We start from the raw sequence: 22,016 nt of genomic DNA on the forward strand, positions 1-22,016 counted from the left end.
CCTGCCAATGCAGGAGTTGCAAGAGAGGTGAGTTTGATCCCTGGGTCAGGAAGTTCTCTTGGAGTAGGAAGTGGCAACCTACTCTGGTATTCTTGTCTGGAAAATTCCATAGGCAGAGGAGCCTGGAGGGCTGCAGTCCATGGGGCCAAAAAGAGTCACACATGACTAAGTACAGAGAGGAATTGGTTCAAACGATGAGTAAAGCAAAGTATTTATATCCGGTAACCTAGTTTGACTGGCGGGAACTAAGAATGCCTGAAGTTACATCTCTAGACGATTCTGCGCTGGGCTTCAACACTTTGCAATCCAAAGTCTTTAGTGACTTAGAGAACAGATCCATTCGAGGATTTATGGAATGTTCAAATGGTTAAAGAGGGCATCATTTGGAATTGAATGAGAACTAAATTTGGAGTCAGAAAACCTTAATTCAAAATGATATCCTTTGGATTATCTGCCTTAATGAACTCATCTGTGAGAATGCTATAGGATCTGTGCTCATCTGTATTACAGGGATCTTGTAAAGACCAAATGAGACAATGAATGTAAATTTCTCCAAAAATTGAAAGTATCGTGTAAAAGTAATAGTAGATCAATTTCCCTTAAAAAATATAGCAGTCCATTGTGTCTCATGAATTAGACGAATTGCCTAATAGTGTTTCACTGGAAGAGTCATTACAAAAGGACAAAGTACTTCATTATGAAGTTACTGACTGAATGAATTTGACTCTTTCCTTGAGTTCTTAGGGAAGCTTTGTAGCACTGGTGAGGAAAGCTAGGAAAATATCTAGTCTCAGATCCAAGGAAGAATGTCATTTATTCATTCATTCAGAAAACATTTTAAGCACCCTATACCTAGTTAGGTAACAAAATGACCCCAGAGATTTAGACAGCAAAAACATCCCAGGTGCAACTGGGGAGATAGACTAATATGTTAATAATTGAAATGTGATAAGCTAAGTACTGTGATAGAGATAAGAATCAAATACTAGAGAAGCAGAGATGGAATCCATATCAATGCTTAAAGGTACTGGGGAAAGTTTCAGTAAGAACTTGACCTTTAAGCTCTGCCTCGAGGGATAAAATATAGTGCTCCGGGGAGACAGAGTTGAAGGATATTCTGCAAATTTTAGATCTAAAGGTGACTGTGGAGATGAAATAAGCTTTGAGCAACAGATGCGATACTGAATTTCTATTGAAAACTTTTGTATTTTGATATCAGTTCTGCTGATAATTCACAGGGGTGACCTTGTAAAGTTGCCTTCTTTTCTCCAGTCTTATGTCTCAATTTAGAAAGGAGGGGGATGGGTGACCGTTAGTGTATGTTCCAGTCAAAGAACCCATACTTCATGTTTGAAATTCCATTTTAATACATGCAAAATTTTAAAATCTAAAAAAAGTAAGTTACTTGCCCAACGAATGGATATGAGTGTTGAAGAATGAAATATCAGTATAAAATTGTTATACTTGTTCAAGCTGTTGCACTTGAAATAAACATTATATTTAATTTCTTCACAGGTGTACTTGGATTGGTAGCCTGAGATTCAGAAGAAGGGCTGGTTCAGCCAAGAGAGCAATCAGGCAGCTGCCTGTAGTCCTTACTTTTACAAAAAGGGAAAGAACAGTAATGACCGACTGTACCAGGAGATTACATCTTGGTATTTGGGCACCTTAGGATTTTTCCCAGTAACTAGGAAAGATCACACAACTGTGACAAAAACAGAACAAAATAAACAAGATATTACCTTGAATCTGTCCCTAAAACTTTGTGTAATGAAGCTGAGGTTACTATTAGGAATACAAGTCTCAAGTAAATTAGTGTTCCTGGTAAGATGTATTGTACTTCTGAATAGGCGATTTCCTACACCAATTTGGCTTTGTGTTGCACAATGATAACATAGATGAGACTCATATTTTAGTTCTTCATATGCTACCCGGGGAAATGTTCTCAAACTAGGCATCAGCACTTCCACAGTCTAGTTTCCAAGATACGTACAAAAGTCACCAAATATTCATCTCCTTCAATGGTCAGTTGGCAATTCTCCATAAAGCACTCCTAAGAGAGAGATAAGACTTTACATAGCAGATCTTTATCACTCATTGTCAACTCACTAAATATCAATTGAAGTGTTAATGTTTCATTCTTAATGAATGCCTTTGAGATGTACCTCACTACAGTAGCAACAAATAGCAGAAAAATAAAAATTGGATTCTAGCACACCTTTCCAGTGCCACATTTTGAGAGACAGTATATTCTATGCATAATTAACCACCCTTCAGCATTAAATGGTACATTGATATCATTCATTAAAAAATATATACAAATCTGAAATTTATGATACAAAATTTAGATTACATTTGTGTGTTCAGTCACTTCAGTTGTATCCAACTCTTTGTGACTCCATGAACCATAGCCCACCAGGCTCCTCTGTCTAGAGGAATCTCCAGGCAAGAATACTGGAGTGGGTTGCCATGCTCTTCTCCAAGGGATCTTCCTGATCCAGGGATCAAACTCATGTTTCCTGCAGCTCCTGCGCTGCAGGTGAATTCTTTACTGCTGAGCCACCAGGGAAGCATAAAAGGAGTTAGTCTCCTAATAAATTTTTTTCAGCCATTTTCTATTCATTACAACAAACTCTGCTTAAAACCCTACTGTAGGAAAATCATTTAGGAAGGCTTCACAGGGGATAAAAAGATGAATAATATTAGCTAACACTTATTGAGTGTCCCAGGCATTGCTGAAATACTTTAAATTATCTAATCTTCCCATCAATATTATTAGGTAGATAATATCATTAACCTATTTTTTCAGGTGAGAAAACTGAATATCAAAGGGGTTGGTTACACAAATTTCTCAAGGTCTACAAGTAGTAAGCGACAGAGTCTGGAATGAATCCAGACAAGCAATACCGGCACCTATTCTCCTCAACTCTGCCTTAACACTTTTAATTATTAATATTATAATGATTTTAGAATTATAGTATTTAGAATTATATATAATGATTTAGAATTATAGTATTCAGGATTATTACCTAATGATTGCTCAATAAGCACTTTTTGATTAATAAGTGTGTGGAATATAACAATATAGGTAGTTTTATCTAATATCAATTATATAGATATTATAACAAATCCAGTCAAAAATAGAAAAGAATGACTCTGTACTATCTTTCATTTGCCTAGTTTTTGATTTGTATGTGTTTTATTTGCTTCTAGATGAATTTATTTATCTAGATTAAACTGACAAGTTCAGAGGATGATTGCTAATATCCAGCTAACTTTCTGTAGCATGAATCTCTCAGCAAATCAGAGTCTTAACTTTTTCTCTATATTTTTGTCAAGGCATAAACACAAGAATGTTACACATGGCTCAAGAAATAACCATTAGGTACTAAAATTCCAATGCAGGAAAACTGTATTATTTGGAAAGCATGGAACTTTATATTATTCTCTCCTCTGAGCAAAGCTATCTGCCTGTAAGTGAAGGCTTCTGCATGATTTCAGCCATACTACACATAGAGAATGTGGTTCCATTTTGCTGGTTTTGCAGTATGAGCTTTCCTACCAAAGATTCCCTACCAGCGGCAAATGTATTCTGGACACTCCTGCGAAGCTGCAACCATCACAGTTCCACAAGACCCCATTTCACCTGTTCGTGGTGCTTCCAGAGAAATCCAAAGAGACAAGACACATTTTCCTTAAAGATCCACAAGCTTTTGGACTTAATCTTCATCTTCACCTTTGAAGCATTCTGCTGTAATTATTAGGGCATACTGGTGGCTCAGATCATAAAGAATCTGCCTGCAACTCAGGATATCCAGGTTCAATCCTTGGTTTGGGAAGATTCCCTGGAGAAGAGAGTAGAGACCCACTCCAGCATTCTTGCCTGGAGAATCCCATGGATAGAGGAGCCTGGTGGGCTACAGTCCATGGGTCGCAAAGAGTGACTAACTTTAGTGAGAGTCTTTTGGTTTATTTGTTTGCCGTTGTTTGTCACTCAGCTAAAGAAACAAAACAACAAAAAAAACAACCAACAAAAAACCAAACAAATGAAAAGCCCTTTGGATTCCTAAGTGGAGGCAGGTTTCTTTTAAAGCAGAAATAGAGTGATCCTTTCTTTTAAAACTCCCATTTGCTATGGAGTCAAAAAAAAAATTCAACATGATTTTTTAGTGATTACTTATTCCAAGCTCTTTATTTTAAAGATAGGGAACACTGAGGCCCCAAAAGTTAAAGAAATTGTCTGAGTTCACTTGCTTAGTTAATAGAAAAAGCGTGTTTGTTTTTTAGTTTTTTTTAATTTATTTTTTATTGAAGTAGTATTCTTGCGTGCTAAATCCCATGGACAGAGGAATCCAGTGGGCTGTGGTCCATGAGGTTCCAAAAAGAGTTAGATAGAACTTAGTGCCTAAACAACAATAGTTGAATTACAGTGTTGTGTTAATTACTACTGTACAGCAAAGTGACTCGGTAATAAATCTTGACAACTAATTTCCTAGTCAGTTGCTTATGACTTCCAATTATATCTCTGCTTCCATAAACACAGATTCCTCCCTAGGTATGGATGGGGAGACATACCTTTAGCTAGTAAAACTTTGATGCTTTTGTCATTCTTATAACGATACCCCAAGTGAAAAGGAGACTTTACTGGCTTGAAATTACACATCTGAGCAAAATAAATACAGTCAGTAAGCTTGGGAAGAGAAAGCAATTGGAGCTCAATGAAAGCTAATTATCTGGAGAAATATATTTTCACCTAAGGGGTAAGCTCTCAGAACTTACCCTGGGAGATATAAGCAGTATGAAATTCAAGTTTGATCTTCACTTTGGCAGATACCTTGGGTCTCTAATAAACTTTGGTTAATTATCCTTTAGAGCATAGTCTTCTTTATTGGACATTATTTTTTTTAAGTGCTTCACTAATTATACTTGCCATCAGAAATAAAATAACTTCCACAATATATTGTTATTATAGCTATCTTTGATTACTATATATAGGGCAAAGGTCATGAAGGAAATCCGTTCATAAAACAGACCATTCCCTTTCCCAGCTCTTCTTGTCTATAGCTATATTTTCTCAGTTAATTAATATATAAGATCTTCATGCTCCATAGACACAACAGGCAAGTTATTGATGTAAATGAACTTCCCATCCATAGCTTTTAAGTACATATATTAAACAATTTCTGGAGGAGGAAATGGCAACCTACTCCAGCATTCTTGTCTGGAAGATCCCATGGATAGAGGAGCCTGGTGGGCTATAGTCCATGGGGTCGCAAAGAGTCAGACATGACTTAGTGAGAAGGCACACACAGCATTAAACAATTTGGTTATTAATTAAGATTAAATAAATAAAATATTTTTCTGTTCCTTCAAGGAGAGGAAAAAGAAGTACATATGACATATCTATCTATATATATACTAACATAATAGCTATAAAGAAACATTATTTAATATGTTATGATTGATATTGATATAAATATTAGCTATCAATACTGAGGATACAAAGGTCCAGAGAACTTAAATGACTCGCCCATACTTATTCTTCAAAACTGAGATAAGAGAACAGGTTTTTTGATGCATATGTCAATATCAGTATATCAGTATACTGATATTAGTGCTATAATCCTTTAGCTAAAAGCAGTTACAAAGCCTATTAGGAAAAATCACACATCATGAAATGAAAAAGTTTATAGTTATAAGGCCTTAAATCTTACTTCAATATTCTTAAAGGGTTGAAATTATACAAAGTATGTTCTCCAACCACAGTTAAATTATAAATCAACAACAGAAAGAAATTTAGGAAACTCTAAAATATGTAGGAATTAAAAATTACACTTGCAAAGATTCACGGAGTCAAAAAAAAAAAAGAAAATTAGAAAATACCTTGAAAAAAGTGAAAATTAATACACAATATACAAAAATAATGGAATGCAAGAAAAATAGTGCTCAGAAAGAAACTCAGTATAAATGCCTATCTTTAAAAACCCCTCAAATTCATAGCCTAATTTAATAGCTAAAGAGAGTAGGATAAGAAACTAAACTCAACGTGAGCAGAAGTAAGAAAATAGTAAAATTGAAGAAGAAATAAAAGATAAGAAACCAATTTTAAAAAAATCAATGAATACAATGGCTTATTCTTTGAAAAGATGAACAATATTGACAAGTATCTACTTAGACAACCAAGAAAAAAGAGAAGACTCAAATTACTAAATCAGGAATGAAAGAAGAAAATCATTACCTATCTTAAAGAAACAATAAAGATTCTGTAGGAACACCATGAATAACTTGTATGCAAGTGAAATAAACTACTACTTAGGTGAAATGGACAAACTCCTAAAAGATACCATCTAACAGACTGTTTCAAAATAAACAGAAAGTCTGAATTGAACATAACAAGTAAAGAGACTGAGTTAATAATTTTAAAACTTCCGAGACGGAATGCCCAAGCCCATATGGCTGGTGAATTCTACCAGCCCTTGAAAAAAAATAGTTCCTACTCAATTAATATCAAAGTCTTCCAAAAATATAAAGAGAGGTCATCTTTTCCATCCCATGTTTATGCTTTACTATTATTCTGATAACAAAACCTGGAAAAGATATTCCAAAGGAAGAGAACTATAGGTCAACACCCTTCATAAAAAAAGATGATTAAACATTTTAACAAAATACTGACAAACGGTATCTGGAAACAGAAAGTTCTATATCTAAAAATTATATGAGCTGTCCAGAATAGGAAAATCTATAGAGAAAGAAAATACATTAGTGGTTACCTAGGATGGGGGTTTGGTGGAGAAAAACTGCTACTTGGTATGACAGTTCTTTTGAAGGTAATAAAAATGTTCAAAATGTAGTTACAGGTTATGGGTACACAGTTCTGTGAATATACTAAAATCACTAAATTGTACACTTTAAAAAAGTTAACTTTGGGGCATGTGAATTATATCTCAATAAAAATGCTAAAAATATTACAGCCACAAACAGCAAAGTGTTTTCAGTCTTGTCTGACTCCATGAGACCCTATGGACTGTAGACTGACAGGCTCCTCTGTCCAAGGAATTCTTCAGGCACGCATACTGGAGTGGGTTGCTTTGCTCTTGTCCAGGGAATTTTCCCCGTTCAGGGATTGAACTTGAGTCTCTTTACGTCTCCTGTGTTAGCAGGTGGGTTCTTTACCCCTACCACCAAATGGGAAGCCCTGAGTCCTCAGAGAAGAACCAAAACATCAGAGAAGACCCTAAACAACAAGGACCACTAGTAACATGGTTATTCTTTGACGAACAGTGCTAGAAAAGGGGATCTTTTTAATTTATGGAGCTTCTAACTGTAACATTTTATTCTCTTATGACTTCCCCTAGAACTTTACCAATATTATTATGAAACAGTCACTTGGTAGCATTCTCTTTGCTTAGGTGAGTGAGTGGTTTTCACCAACAGCTATAAGGTAGTTACAATGCTCATGTGTAATTCATCACTGTTAAAATACTATTCTAAATACCACTCAGTGATATCTCCATAACCGTGTTATTATCGCTCACTTGTGCTCTACTGCCCTTTCTAATGTGAGAGAGCTACAGATTGAGTTACAGGTAGAAAATGTAGGATTTTTTTTTTCTTTTAGCCCTTCCACTTTCATATTTAGAATAAGAATACCCATTACCTTGGAAGTGTTAGGAAGAGATTATCTGTTTCATCCTATGGAACAAAGAGCAATTTATCTGAAAGGTAACAATGCAAGAAAGAACTTGTACAGCGTCTTCTCTGTTCTCTTCTTTGAGCTTGCCTGCCCTGACAATACGTGCAGCTTCTTTTGATCTTGATTTATTAATAATATGGTACACATATCTAGGTCAAGACTTGTTTGTCCTTTATGTGAATATCTGAATACTCATCCATCTCTAATTCTGCTACAGGGGCTCAATGTAGTGAAGCAAATACTCTTTTACCTTTCCTGGTACATACCTAATTAGTAGCCTCATCTTTCAGTGAGCTGGTCTAAGGACTATGTTGAGGATCAGATTGCAATAGAGAGAATTTATAAAACATATTTTTATTCTCTATCTTTATCAGTACTAAAGCTGATATTTGATTCTTTTCTCAATTCTCAAATGGTTCAAAAATTGGAGGGGTAAAGTGAGATGTTATTCACTCTCCTCTTAAACAAGAATAGCATGTGAGAAATGGCACAAAGCCTTGGGCGTATTATACACAGGAAGATCATCTATCATATATATTACCACCCAAATAGAGAGCAATTGGTTTTAATCATTGCCCACCATTGCAGGGGCTTCCCGGTGGCTCAGTGGTATAAAGAACCAATGGCATAGGAGACACAGGTTCAAGCCCTGGGTTGGGAAGATCCCCTGGAGGAGGGCATGGCAACCCACTCCAGTGTTCTTGCCTGGAGAATCCCCATGGTCTGAGGAGCCTGATGGGCTAACGTCCATAGGGTTGCAAAGAGTCAGATGCGACTGAGGTGACCGAACACACACACATGTACCTCCCGCGAGAAAAGGACTGTACTTCCAAAACAACACCAGGCAGCATGTTTAGCCTTAAAATATAACAGACCTGGCCCATATGAGAAATAGAGTGTGCTTGATGTCCACCTGCTACCATAGAATCATGCAGTCCTTTGAACAGCACAGTTACTGCCTTTGTACAAAACAAGAAATTCACTAGTTTCAGATGGAAACAGGCTGAACTGCTGCGTCTATGTCCATCCTCACTCCTAACTGTGTCCCTGCTTTCCAAGGCAAGGCATCCATCTGTCCAGAATTATTTAACTAGATTTCTGCCTGGAGGCAGGAAGCTGGGCAACATGGCCAGACTTACATAATGCTCCCAAAGTGTACTTCCACCCTATTTATTTCAGTGATAGATTTGAGATTCTCTGAGAGGAAGGGAAGGTAAAAATGGAGAGAGACTGGGTTCCTATTTCCCAAGTACTTAATATTCCATGCGTGAATTGTTCATCCGTCCCTATTCTTTTCCCTGAATCCTAAATTCATTTTACACTCCCAAGACACAGAGAAAAGGTCCATTCCATCACCTTTCCCCAGGCACATTCTCTTTTTGCAGACACTATTGCCTCCAGAATTCATCAAAACCTTGTATGAAGCTCTCCTTTAAATGTCCCTTTGAAACTCTCTGTATTGGTGACATTGGTACTCTTACCTCAGACCTGTAATTGAAATAAATAGTGCAGAACTATATTCTGGGCATATTTTTTTCTCTGTACTGGCCAACTCATTTTATCTGCAAATTTTAAACTGCATGGAGATGAATATTAATGGCCATATTAGTATGTTAAGGTGGCATTGAGATTGATGCATGCTAAACGCTCTGACTAGGAGGTGTGGGATTGCCTGTCTCTGAAAATTCCACATGCTTAGTACCTAACTAGACACTCTGGAGACCTATATCTTTTGCTTTTATTCTGCAGGCATATGATTTTCTCTCATCTGAGAGGCTACCCGGGGAAAACTGTCTATCCAACTACAGAAGAAACCAATGCCCACCACCTACATTAATCAGCCCAGACTTTCCCTTTAAAAACAAATAAATCATCAACTAAAGGTTACCAGAGATTTTAGACCAAAATAAATAAATAAACAAACCATGCTAAAGAGAACTCTCCAGATGAACAAACAATAACCTGGAAGAAAATTTAATTTAAAAGAGTATTATCTGTGTGTGCGTGTGTGCTCCGTTGTCTCAGTCGTGTCTGACTCTTTGTGATCCCATGGACTGTAGCCCCGTCAGGGAGATTTTCTGGCAAAAATGAGATTTTCCTGGCAAAAATACTGGAGTGGGTTGCCATGGTCTTCTCCAGAGGATCTTCCTGACCCAGGGATCGAACCTGAATCTTCTGTAGTGCAGGTGGATTTTTTCCCACTGAGTCACTGTGGAAACCCAACTATCTATATCTATATTGCAGCAATTAAAAGTAATGATGCTCTTGTTAAAAAAAAAAAATAAGAGATCCAGTGAGTACGAAGTATGATCATCAATACAATTTGGATGTAATCCTAAACTTGATTACCTGCATGGGGAACTGAGAGATGAAAATCAAGGAAACTTTTCAGACTACAGAGTCAGAATGAAAAAAGTGATAGAAAATATGGGAGTAGTTAATTTAGAAGAAATATAGATTTAGGGGCTCCAAAGAACATCTAAATGGAATTTCACAATAAGAAAATAAAGACCACAGACAGAAATAATAATATGCAGAAGAAAATGTCCTGAAGTGAAAGAAAATCACTAGCTTATTTTCTGTATCTGTGAGTTTGTCTCTGTTTTGTTTATACATTTCATTTTTTAGATCCCACATACAGTTGATAACATACAGTATTTATCTTCCTCATTCTGACTTATTTTACTAAGCATAGTACTCTCTAGGTCCATTCACATTGCAAATGGCAGAATTTCATTATCGTCTATGGTTGAGTAATATTTCATTGTGTGTGTGTGTGTGTGTGTGTGTGTGTGTGTTAGTTGTTCAGTTGTGTCCTACTCTTTGCGACCCCATGGGCTGAAGCCTGACAGGCTTCTCTGTCCACAGGATTCTCCAGACACGAATACTGGAGTGGGTAGCCATTCCCTCCTCCTGAGGATCTTCCCAACCCAGGAATTGAACCCAGGTCTCCTGCATATAGAGATAGATAGATCTCCTTTATCCTTTCATCTGTTGATGGATCCTTGGGTTGCTTCCATTCCTGCACTATTATAAATAGTGCTGCTAAGAACTTGGGGTGCATGTTTATTTTCAAATTAGTGTTTTTGTTTTCTTCAGATATCTACCCAGCAGTAGAATTGCTACATCATACAGTAATTCTAGTTTTAGTTTTTTGAGGAACCTCCATGCTGCTTTCCACAGTAGCTGCACCAATAAACATTCCCACCAACTGTATATAAAGATTCTCTTTTCTCCACGTTCTTGTCAACAGTTGTTCAAAAAGACATTTTTTAAGAGTTTGTGGTTCAGAATTTTTAGGTGTCATGTATCTTTCTGAAGAAAAAGACTTTATACTGCAGATAAACTTAAAAAAGGAATTTTTAAAAAGCACAATGAAATCTCATTTTAGTAGAGATGTAGCAGAAGCTGGTAAAATTACAAAAGAGAATTAGAGGCTGCAGAAAGTTCTCCTCAAAAAGAAAGTGTGCCCCTTGAATAAATATATAAAGAGATGAAACTGCTCTAGCATGTGATGAAGACACATGTTTCCATTAAGAATACAACTCATGCACTCAGTTGAGTGTTTCCTACAATGTGTAGGATCTCCTTCAGGGGAAGGCACTTGCATTGTGTACCTCTGCTTCCCAAGCACCTGAATATTTAGCCATCATGAATGTCCCTTAGGCGTTTCTCATGTTACCTCTGTGTGTTAGTTGCTCAGTCCTGTTTGACTCTTTGCGACCCCATTAACCTTGGCTTGCCAGGCTCTTCTGTCCATGGGATTCTCCAGGAAGGAATACATGTCACCTTATCCACCTAATATCTCTCTTAGGGAGATAACCACCACTAGCCTGGAAAAATAAGAATGACTATTAAATTCTGTTTTTTTACAGTTTGCAACCAGAGAACCACCAAATGTTCTTACCCCTGTCTTGTCCATAGATTGGAGTTTTCTATCTCCATTCTTCTATCATGGGCACTAATTATTAACAAAGAACCTTTCCAAGAAGATCTTAACTTGTCTCCCTTCCTCATGGGTCTTTTTCTTTGATTAAATCCGTCACTTATATGAAAAGATTTGACATTGTCAATGTCAATAATGGAAAAAAATATTCTATATATTATTGCAGAAATCATTATTTTTTCATTTGGTATCCATCCTCCAAGCAAGAAAACCCTCTTCAGTATTCTTGCCTGGAAAGTTCCATGGCAACTTCCAGGAAATAGCATTTAAAGGCCAGAGGATGTCCTTCTGCTCTATTTCTTGCCTGGTGGGCTACAGTCCATGGGGCTGCAAAGGGGAGGACATGACTGAGCAACTGGGCACATTTCTCCTTTTCCTTTACACAGTTTTTACCTAACCGTGTGGCTGAGTAGAACAAAAGCTACCTTCCTTTGCAGATAGATGTAGCCATGTTTTGGCTTAAAGAATGTAAACAGATGTGGCTGTGCAACTTCCAGAAAATAGTATTTAAAGGCTATGGGATGTCCTTCTGCTCATTTCTTTCTGAGAGCCTGGAAAGGATATCATCTCACTGGAATGGGATACAAGATAAAAATCTTTATGACATGTTAAAAATGGTAAAATTGGCTCCTGGATGATGCTATAATCCTCATGTCTAGTCATGGAATGGGTATGTTTTTATGTACAGAAGAAATAAACCACTTTCATAGTTAAACCTCATCATTCTGAGATTTCTGCCACTCATGTAAATATTGAATTGAAAAAAAAAAATTATGGTTACAGGACAGTAAGGAGATCAAACCAGTCAATTTTAAAGGAAATCAACCCTGAATACTCATTGGAAGGACTGATGCTGAAGCTGAAGTGCCAGTATTTTGGTCACATGATGCAAACAGCTGACTCATTGGAAAAATCCCTGATGCTGGGAAAGACTGAGGGCAGAAGAAGAGGGCATCAGAGGATGAGAGGGCTTGATGGCATCACCAATGCAATGGACATTAACTTACGCAAACTTTGGGAGATGGTGAGGGACATGGAGGCCTGGTGTGATGTAGTCCATGGAGTCGCAAACAGTCAGACATGCCTGGGCAACTGATCAACAATAACAATCATTCAATCTCAAACAATTTCCAACTCTACAGAGGTGGTTGACCACATCCGCCTCTAAAGTGGAATTTCGTTGCTGACCCAGCCTCACCCTGCATGTTGGCACTTACCTGTCTCCCACTACAATATTAGACTTCTTCAGTGACCATCAGGACTGTGTCTAAAACCTGCCTTCTAACATTGGATCCTACTACATTCCTCCATATACTATATATTATTTCCACTGTTCACCGTTTCTTGTTTTCCACTCTGTCATCCATAAAGTTTTCCTTTCCCTTCTTCTTCTCTGCTTACTTCCTCTTCAAGCCTTTGGTTTACCCATCATGCTTTTCTGATCTAAAATTTTTTTTTTTCTGTGCACATCAATTTCAACAGTCTACCAAAAGATTAAGAAATATGGAATTCCTAATCATTTTGAAAACTCAGAAAAACCCCATGGGATGTATGAAAACTTACTGAACCATTATTATCTTTTAAAATATTCACTTTTAGTGGTCTGCAAAAAATACAAAAATGAGAGGCGAATTTACTCCTGAAATTTTTGTTTGTACATCTAACTATTAATATAATATCTGTTCCTAAGCGTGGTTATAGTTTATCAGTGCATTCTTTAGATATTTAAAAGAAAGGAGATAAAACCAGCATAGGTAACAGCACACACACAGACACTCAGGCATTCAAAATATATAGTCTACGTATTAATATTCTCTAGATCTGGAAAAAGCAGCCACTGGATATTTTTGTGACATCTTCCCCTCCATATACGTATACACAGTTGCTGACTTCTATTTTAGTGTTCTCTTATGCAGTGTTTTAGTACTTCTTGTTACTACTGAGTCCAAATTCAAAATTTGATGAATACTTTCCAATTACATCCAATTTAGGTGCCGTCTGCAGTTTATTTTAAAGATCTATCACTTTTGTTGGCACTCATTTGCAGCATCGTTGTGCTCTTTCTCATCTGCTAGAGTGGTGATTGTCAGCATTCTGGAATCTGTCAGGAGGCTTAAGGGTGCCCATCTCAATCAAGGGGAAAAAATGACAAAAGGAAGCATTATGCCTCATTAAATGATATTACAGACACTGCGGTGCTCTAATCTGTAATTGAAAATAATTTCAGAATCACACAAAGAATGGTCTCCTGTGAATTTTCTAACACCTTCAAATTCAGACCAGTTTTAAGACATTTAAGGATTGTATTATACAGTCAAACCATCCAAGCCGGAAAAGCTGTTTTCTCTCCATTCTGAGTTGATAGTTTAGAGACAAAGCAGAACCTTCGAGAGAGAAGGGGGAAAAAAAGCCCTACTTGGGAGTCAGAATTTGAGAAGGATTTTCCTGCCATAGACTGATGTCCATTTAATTCACAAAGCCTTCACCACCAGCAGTCCTTGTTGTTGGTACTACAGAGTGAGAACAAGCAGGTGTGCAGACTACTCCTTCACCTCCTGAGTTGTTTGTTCCAGGTGAAAGTTGAATCACATCCATAACACAGCAAGAAGCTTGCATTTGCCTGCAAAGGCTGTGGAGGATTGGAGACAAAGAGCTTTCACTGTCTCTGGCTGACAGTCAAGTTCCTCTCAGCAACAATGCACTTTTGCAGGAGGGAAAAGCTAAGGAACGAAAGCAGTAAGACAATTACAGCAGAGATTTCAGCAGTTGGGATATCTGGGGTGGTTTGCTCTTCCTCAGATATTCCAGTCCTAGAAGTGGTTTGTGGCTTCAATGGGACCAACTACAGTCACGTAAATTGGATTGCATTCAGTCTTATATTATTTGAGCCCCAATACTGTATATCGAACACTGTGCTACACATTAGCAATAGATGTTTCTCTATTACAAAAGCTAACATCTGCAGGGAAGGAGAAGGTAGGTCAAGGTAGAGGCAAAGAAATGCCTGGGCTTGAAATTAAAATCAGGTCAAGGTACAAGCAGGAATTAAAATAAATAGTAATGATACTGGAAAATATGTTACGTCCACTGGTAATACAAAGGCAGAAGTGGAGAGGAAGGGACTTCAGTGAAAATTCTTTAGTATCCAGAGAAAGAAACTCATCAGCTGAGATGGCATTCTGTATGTTTTTGATGGGCTTTTTTGTGTCATTATATGTTGTGCATCAACCAAAGCATTAAGAAAGGTGTGCATTTTTCTGTCCATGATCACATCACATTTTAAATACATCTGCAATATCCTGAGGTAAGGAACAATTAGTTCACAGGATTCTCATCACATTTGAAGGAGATAATAAAATAAAATCTTTAGACCTTTTCAACCACAGACTATGCACTACAATAGACGATGCATGAGAGCAGAGACTGCCATTTTCACCTGTTGTGTTCTTAGGGCCTAAAACACTACAGGGCATATATTATAGGCTGGAGGGTGAATGAATGAATGAATAGAGAAAGCCTTGCTGCAGACACAATTGTCAAAAGGTACTGAAGCAACCAAGTACATATCCTTAAAATACGAAAAGAATAGTAAGATAACTTTATTTCCAATTCCATTTTACTGGAGGCAAACTCAAAAGCTATTTCTAAGTAAACATACCTATGGGAAACGGTTTTTTAAAATAGTATTATAAACTATTCTTTCTATAAAATTCCTGAAAGAAAACATAGACAGTACACTTTGATATTAGTTTTAGCAATATTTTGGGGGAGGTCTGTCTCAAGAATGGAATACAAAAGCAAAAGTAAAACAAAAAAAGAAAGAAACAGGACTCTGTCAAACTAAAAAGAAGAAAGGAAACCATCAATAGAATGAAAAGGAAGCCTACTGAATGGAAGAACATATATCTAAATGATAAATCTGATAAGGGGTTAATAAACAAAACATGCAAAGGACTCATACAACTCAACATCAAAAAAAAACTCAGTCTGATGAGTTTACTGAGACTGCTCAGGGTTAGCCAACTTGTTCAAGGACACACTGCTTATGGTCAAATGGGAAGGAAAACTCAAAACTTCTGAACCACAGGCCTTGGATGGGTGATTATGGGAAGCATAGGGCTTCCCCAGGGGCTCAGGAGTAAAGAATCTGCCTGCAGTGCAGGAGAAGCAGAAGACTCCAGCTTAATCCCTGGGTCAGGAAGATCCCCTGGAAGAGGAGACAGCCTTGGTGGCTCAGAGGTTAAAGCGTCTGCCTCCAATGCGGAAAACCTGGGTTTGATCCCTGGGTCTGGAAGATCCCCTGGAGAAGGAAATGGCAACCCACTCCAGTATTATTGCCTGGCAACCCTTAAACCACGGACGGAGGAACTTGGTAGGCTACAGTCCATGGGGTTGCAAAGAGTCAGACATGACTGAGTGACTTCACTTCACTTCCAGTATTCTCACCTGGAAAAAAATCCCTTGGAATCAGAAGCCTGGCAGGCTACTGCCCCTGGGCTTGCAAAGAGTCGGACATGACTGAGTAAGCACGAAAAAGCTATGGGAAGCACAGACTTTAAATCAGACCAATATGGAAATGAATGCTGCCTTCCGTAATCAAGTAAGAGAAAGTCAGATATAGTCCTTTGCCTGATTGCCTTGTTTTCCATCTCAGCTCGTTTATTTGCTAGCTGTGTGATCTCAGGCAAGATATGTAATTTCTTAGAAGTTTAGTTTCTTCACCAGTAAAATAGATATAAGTAAAGAAACTACTTTAAAAAGTTGCTGTGAAGATGAAATGAGTTAATCAAAGTAAGTGCTTAGTATAACATCTGGCATAAAGTAATTGCTCAACAAATACTTTTAGAGGTAATTTAGTTTCTTTTTACCAAACTTAAAACTTTTTAAATGTGATAACTCAATGAAATTACCCTTAATTTAAACCCTTATCTCAGTGCCTAGAGCACATAAGTCTTTATCCTCTCTGTTCTCTCCCACTATAATAATCATCCTAATAATTTTTGTGTGCAGTTTTGCATAAACCTTTTATTAGGTGGGAGTAATTCATTTAAAGTAAATAATATGTGGAAATCCTAAATTAGAAAGATGTATATATATATATATATCTGATTCACTTTGCTGTATACCTGAAAATAATACAACATTATAAATCAACTATACTCCAACATGATTTTTGTAAAAAAAGATGTTAAAGTAAAAGTAGAAGATGAAAACTGAACCTAGGATTTTTAATAAATGTAGATATGAACTTAAATGGGGAAGGAAATGGCAACCCACTCCAGTATTCTTGCCTGGAAAATTCCATGGACAGAGGAGCCTTGTAGGCTATAGCGCATGGGGTTGCAAAGAGTCAGACGTGAATGAGTGACTAACACACACACACACACACACACACACACACACGCACACACACACACACACACACACACACACGAACTTAAAAGAGAAAGAAAGGAGGGAAAGAATGAAGAAAGGGAAGAAGACCAGATAGTCTACTAGTTCAAATGGTTCCTTTTATTCCACATTTCTATGATATCTCTGAATATACTCTACCCATGTGAATGGCAAAGTAATTTTCCTGAGAAGGGAGTCTGATATATTTTCAGGATGGTCATTATAAAGAGAAGTTTTCTCAACATTGTACCTTTTTGGTAATACTAGCCTATGAATTCCAGCTATTAAATCTCATTCATAGCATAAAAGGTTAAACTAAAAATCCTTTCTATCAGTAGCTTAAGGATTTAATATCTTGTCCAGAATGAATTATGCTGTATACCCATGCAAAGGAGAAGGGCGTGGAGCAGAGAACACTTTCTGTGCTTTATATCTTAATTATCTTGAAGACAACTAGAGGCACAGATTTACTTCTAAACTTCAAGAAAGAGCCCATGTTCCCAGTGACTCGATGTTATCTAAATTAAAGGAGCAGGTTTCGGATTCTACATTCTTCCCTTTAAAGAGAATATTTATTGTTGTTGTTCAGTCACTCAGTTGTGTATAACTCTTCATGGCCCCGGGGACTGCAGCATGCCTGGCTTTCCTGTCCTTCATCATCTCCCGGAGCTTGCCCAAGTTATGTCTATTGCTTAGTGATACCATCCAGCCATCTCATCCTCTGACACCCTCTTCTCTTTCTGCTCTGTCTTTCCAGCATCAGAGTCTTTCCAATGAGTTGGCTGTTCACATTAGGTGACCGAAATATTGGAGCTTCACCTTTAGCATCAGTCCTTCCAATGAGTATTCAGGGTTGATTTACCTTAAGATTGACTGGTTTGATCTCCTTTCTGTCCAAGGGACTCTCAAGAGTCTTCTCCAGCAACACAGTTTGAAGGTATCAATTCTTTGGCACTCTGCCTTCTTTCCAGTCCGGATCTCACAACCATACATGACCGCTGGAAAGACCATAGCCTTAATGATAAGGACCTTTTTCAGCAAAGTGATGTCTTTGCTTTTCAACACGCTGTCTAGGTTTGTCATAGCTTTCTTGCCAAGAAGCAATTGCCTTCTGATTTCATGGCTGCAGTCACCAACCGCAGTGATTCTAGAGCCTAAGAAGAGGGAATCTGTCACTGCTTCCAACTTTACCCCCTCTATTTGCACTGAGCTGATGGGACCGAATGACATGATCTTAGTATTTTTTAATATTTAGTTTTAAGGCAGCTTTTTCACTCTCCTCCTTCACCCTCATCAAGACTTTCTTCAGTTCCTCTTTGCTTTCTGCCATTAGAGTGTTATCATCTGCATATCTGAGGTTGTTGATGTTTCTCCTGCCAATCTTGATTTCAGCTTGTAACTCATCCTGCCCAGCATTTCTTATGATGTGCTCAGTGTATAAGTTAAATAAACAAAGTGACAACAAACAGTTTTGCCGCACTCCTTTCTCAATCCTGAACCAGTCAGTTGTTCCATACAAGGTTCTAACTGTTGCTTCTTGGCCCACATGCAGGTTTCTCGGGAGGCAGGTAAGATGGTCTGATATTTCCATCTCTTTAAGAGTTTTCCACAGTTTGTTATGATCCACACAGTGATAGTTTTTAGCATAGTCAATGAAACAGAGGTAGATGTTTTTCTGGAATTCTGTTTCCCAGAAAAACAGGAAGCTTTGATAAAGATTAAATTCAACAGAAAGTACTGAATATTAATTATGGGTCAAGCATTCTGTTTGGCAAACTTATGGGGATAAGAAGATAGATAATAGGATTTCTGATCTTAAAGAGCTCATGAAGAGGGCAAATGGAGATATGAGTACACACGAAACAAACATGTATTATCTAGTCATGGACTTCTTTTCTCATTTAGTACACTTTATTCTATTAATCATTAAAATAGAGAATTAAAAAGAACAAAGCAAAAAGGAGAATTACTGATGCATACATCTACAAAGTAAAAATGTAGAGCTGACTTCAGTTAGAATTGACCCAGTGGCGCTAAAAAGCAAGTTTCTTTGTCTTAAATACGATCATTCTTATTGCCAGAAGCTCCTTCTCCAAAAGTTCACCCACCTGCACTTTTGTGATCAAAAAAAGGCCTAGAGAGCCTTTGAGTCTCACGTCACCCTTTTCCTATTTCTTTTGTGGGAAAAAAGAAGTGTTTCATACAGTGGTCATCAAACAAAGCCTAAGATTTACTCTTACTGTGCTCTTGTGTCAATCACTGAACAAACAGTTATGGTTAAAGGGATGGGAATGCTGACCAATCCTTAGAGCCTAGGTTTAGGTAAAATGTCCCAAACTATTTGGCTGACAATGGGGAAACAGGTATATCACTCACAGGAAACAACCACACTGATAACTAGAGAAAGGGGTGTGTGTGTGTGCGTGTGTGTGTTAGTGGAAATGACAGGATGTTGTGATGACGTATAGATCCTATGAAGACAACTGACCAATACTCATTATACACACTAAATTCAATTTAATGGGCAGCAAAAAGAGAAGGTGGTTTTCTTCATGGGGAGCAAGATAAAATTTCAAGAAGTTGATTTTTCAGTGGTATTATCAAGGGCAAGTAGGATTTCATACTATTATTTTCAATTCAGGTCTGGGAATGAGTCCAAGTAAAAGAAAATGTTTGTAGAATTCTGGTCACTTTTTTTAAAGACTAGCCTTACAAAATTTGCAACATATGCACTAGAAAAGCCTAGACCTTCAAAAATTTTATAAACAAAAATGTTACTTGACAAAATGCATTAGAACCACTGCCTTCTATATCTTCTTTTGGAGACTCACATTCAAAGCATTCCAAACAATTTGTATTTTGTGTTTTATTTCTTAATTTCTCTCTTCTCTCCCCAAATAAATTTTGTTCATTTCCATTTAAACCACAATGCTTTCAAGTCATGGGCCTGGATGTGTCATGTTTAATTTACCAAATGAATATATGATCATTTACATTTTCATAAACTGTGCTTTTGTTTGATGAGGCATGAATGTTTGTCTTGATTCATACGAGCTTTAATTTTCTTTCAAGGAAAAGATGCATCCACATTGCCATTACTGAGGAGAGAGAGCTGTGCGTTTTTCAGAGAGGGATTGCCAAGTTCCTGCAACCTCTGGACTCTGCCTTAGAATAGGTGGTGGACTCTGTTATAGCTTTACTGAAGCTGGACTGGGGGCACTTGTGTGAGAGACGCAAAGCTCAAGTACATAGAACACCCTTTTTCTCTCCTTTGTTTTAAAACCTCTTCCTTGCTCCCATTTGTTTTGCTTCTATGACTGATTTCTTCCTTTTAATCATTGTTATTATTCTGAATTACACTGAGCAGCCTTAACTACTTACGTAGGGTGTGTGTGCTGGCATGAAGACGACTTCAGATGCATCTGGGTTTCATTAATCTTAGTACAATATTATTAACAAAGGAGGCTTGCAGCAGAGTTCTGGGAAGCTCAGAGCACCACAGAGCATGGTAAATACTTATGAGGAGAAGGGAGGGAGCGGGAAGTTTGAGCTTTTAGGACACTGGAAACTTAGGAACAGTAGCCTGGAGACTGACTGCTGTGTTTCCCAGCTGAGGTTGTAGTATTAACAGGACTCCATTTGCTTAAACAATTAAGAGGATTGGGTGTTTGCAAATATGTCCTTAAATAGAAATGAGTAGATTAAGAGAAAGTACATATAAATGGACAGTGGTATGATAAGAAATTGGATATTTTCACACTTGTGTGTGCATGCTCTTAGTCTTGCAGGACCCCAGTTGTGCCAAAATAGACAGAGTCAACACAAAACCAGACTAAGGAATACAATAGAGAAGTATATCCCTCCCAGGTTATCACAGCTGAAATCACTGCATGTTTTTATTTTGTTTTTTGTTGTTTTTGTTTGAGTACATGACAGAGTGCCTTGGAAAAGAAAGAAATTCCCTAGAGGCTAGCTATAATAAGGATGTGTAAATTGGGTAGTAAGCAAGTATTTGCAGCAACAATTGCAGCATGGACAATTGTTCTAGGAGCATCTGCAGATCTTCATAGCCTAGAGCTCAGGTTTAAAGATCATTGCAATTGAGATACAGATTTACTCCCAAGGTTTGAGCTACCTTGTATGCTAAATTCACAGTATTTGTTTTCAAAAATTGGAAATTATGTTAGTCAGAGTTCCCAGAAGAACTGAAATGATATAACATTCAATAACACAGTTATCCAAGTCTATGCCCCAACCAGTAACGCCGAAGAAACTGAAGTTGAACGGTTTTATGAAGACCTACAAGATCTTTTAGAACTAACACCCAAAAAAGATGTCCTTTTCATTATAGGGGACTGGAATGCAAAAGTATGAAGTCAATAAACACCTGAAGTAACAGGCAAATTTGGTCTTGGAATACAGAATGAAGCAGGGCAAAGACTAATAGAGTTTTGCCAAGAAAATGCACTGGTCATAGCAAACACCTTCTTCCAACAACACAAGAGAAGACTCTACACATGGACATCACCAGATGATCAACACCAAAATCAGATTGATTATATTCTCTGCAGCCAAAGATGGAGAAACTCTATACAGTCAACAAAACCAAGACTGGGGGCTGACTGTGGCTCAGATCATGAACTCCTTATTGCCAAATTCAGACTGAAATTGAAGAAAGTAGGGAAAACCACCAGACCATTCAGGTATGACCTAAATCAAATCCCGTATGATTATACAGTGGAAGTGAGAAATAGATTTAACAGTCTAGATCTGATAGATAGAGTGCCTGATGAACCTGGACTGAGGTTTGTGACATTGTACAAGAGACAGGGATCAAGACCATCCCCATGGAAAAGAAAGGCAAAAAAGCAAAATGGCTGGCTGGGGAGGCCTTACAAATAGCTGTGAAAAGAAGAGAGGTGAAAAGCAAAGGAGAAAAGGAAAGATATAAGCATTTGAATGCAGAGTTCCAAAAAATAGAAA

The 22,016-nt window shown here is 37.5% G+C and overlaps 1 pseudogene; it reads right to left on the reverse strand.

The window, feature by feature from the left end:
• Window positions 1-3,950: 3,950 nt before the first annotated feature.
• Window positions 3,951-22,016, reverse strand: part of LOC128059935 (14-3-3 protein theta-like) — a 43,861-nt pseudogene continuing 25,795 nt past the window's right edge.

This window comes from Budorcas taxicolor, chromosome 15 (assembly GCF_023091745.1).
Source record: "Budorcas taxicolor isolate Tak-1 chromosome 15, Takin1.1, whole genome shotgun sequence".
NCBI classification, from domain to species: Eukaryota; Metazoa; Chordata; class Mammalia; order Artiodactyla; family Bovidae; genus Budorcas; species Budorcas taxicolor.